We start from the raw sequence: 1,975 nt of genomic DNA, 5'->3' as shown, positions 1-1,975 counted from the left end.
TTTACTATGAGACAGCCAAATCTATTTTTTTCCTTTTTTATTGATTTTATTGAGCTATATATTTTTCTCTGTTTGCCTCTCTTCTTTTCCTCTCCCCTTCAAACTTCTCCCATGGTCTCTATGCTCCAAATTTACTCAGGAGATCTTGTCTTTTTCTGCCTCCCATGTAGATTAGCCAAGTCTTTGAGTTTCATTCAGAGAGCAAGAACTTAGGGAAGGAAAGAAACTCTCCTTTCTTGTTCTTCCTGGCACAAATTGTTGCAAGCTCAGATTGTGAATTTGATACTCTAGACAGTATCTGTCCTTAAGTGAGCTACTGAGTTCTGCTTAGGGCAGAACTCTTCTCTTCCAAAGTTTAGAGGACAAATTGTTCCTGCTCCCAGACATGGCATTGGAATACTTCACTTTCAACAGTGTGTCTGATGAAAGCATATATATCTATATTTATGCACACACACACACATATATACATACATACATACACATATGAATACTTCCATAAAGACTGTAAGGATATACATTCAGTGCACCATAATTTACATCATACCTCCTGTTTTAATAAATGTGTTCACCAGATTTAATAACGCAATAAGAAAAATCTCATTACTGAAAAATATTTGAAATAAAAATGATGAAAAATGACATTAAACAATCACTACTAATATATTAGTGTCAATTTCTCTTTATTAGGGTATGATTCAAACATAAACGTAAAGCAGTACATTATCCATAGTCATTAATTTATCAAACTATGACAATCAAAGACTCTGTCAATCACATACAGCTCTCTCTCTATATGTTCTACATAAAGCTAACTCATTGGATCCATAATTTTCTCATAGATTTTTTCATTTCATGATTTCTCAGTGTGTAAATAATAGGATTCAATACAGGAGTGATTACAGTATAAAATACACCAAACACCTTATTGCTTGTAAAACTACCAAATGGCCAGGCATAGATGAAGATACAGGGTCCAAAGAACAGAGTGACCACCATTATGTGGGCAGACAAGGTGGACAGAGCCTTGGAAAGCCTACCAGGTGATTTGCGCTTTACAGTGACCAGAATGACAGTGTAAGAAAGGAGCAAGAGGATGAAACAGATAAAAGACAGCAGCCCACTGTCAGCAATGACAAATAACTCCAGAGTGTTTGTTTCAATACAAGCAAGCTTGATTACCAGGGGGAGATCACAAAATATGTTATTTATAATATTGTGGCCACAGAAAGGCAAATTCACTATCAATACCATCTGACTCATGGTGTGTATGAAACCAATTGTCCAGGAAAACAATACAGATGCATGCAGCAACCTGTGACTCATAACTGTCCTGTAGTGCAAGGGTTTGCATATGGCCACGTATCTATCAAAGGCCATGACTATCAAAAGTGTCATTTCAGCACCCCCAAAGAGATGCATGAAGAACATCTGGGCCATACAGCCCCATACAGAGATGCTCTTGTGTTCTGCAAGCAAGTCTCTGATCATCTTGGGTGTTGTGACAGTGGTAATACACATGTCCAGAAAGGAAAGGTTTCCGAGAAGAAAGTACATGGGAGAACGAAGGGTAGAATTAGCTGCCACTGTGGCTATAATGAGAATGTTTCCCACCACAGTTGCACCATAAATTAAAGAAAATATCACAAAGAAGAAAATCTGAAGTTGCCAATCTCCAGAAAATCCCACTAAAATAAATTCTTTCACAGATGATCCATTTTCATAATCCATTTATTCAAATCAGAAAGTTTCTGGAAGTTCTTTCAATACAAGGAGATAGAAAACAAAAGCAAGCTATAGTTACTGTTAGTACATTTATATTTTTGCTATCTGTTAATAATATCAATGGATGATTTGAAAGCGTACAATGTTTATCATATCAACATATCAGAATATAATTGAAATGACTTTTAGCATCACATGTTAAAACAGCATTTATGCAACATAGAAAACATTTGAAAGGGTGAAAGTTCTA

General features: G+C 35.8%; 1 pseudogene; it reads right to left on the bottom strand.

The window, feature by feature from the left end:
• Positions 1–801: 801 nt before the first annotated feature.
• On the bottom strand, positions 802–1,731 carry LOC148120086 (olfactory receptor 4L1-like; annotated as a pseudogene).
• Positions 1,732–1,975: the final 244 nt, after the last annotated feature.

Source organism: Myodes glareolus, chromosome 12 (genome assembly GCF_982192425.1).
Source record: "Myodes glareolus chromosome 12, mMyoGla1.1, whole genome shotgun sequence".
In the NCBI taxonomy this organism is placed as follows: domain Eukaryota; kingdom Metazoa; phylum Chordata; class Mammalia; order Rodentia; family Cricetidae; genus Myodes; species Myodes glareolus.
Note: the sequence above shows the minus strand (reverse complement) of the source record. Positions and strands in the feature narration are given on the sequence as shown.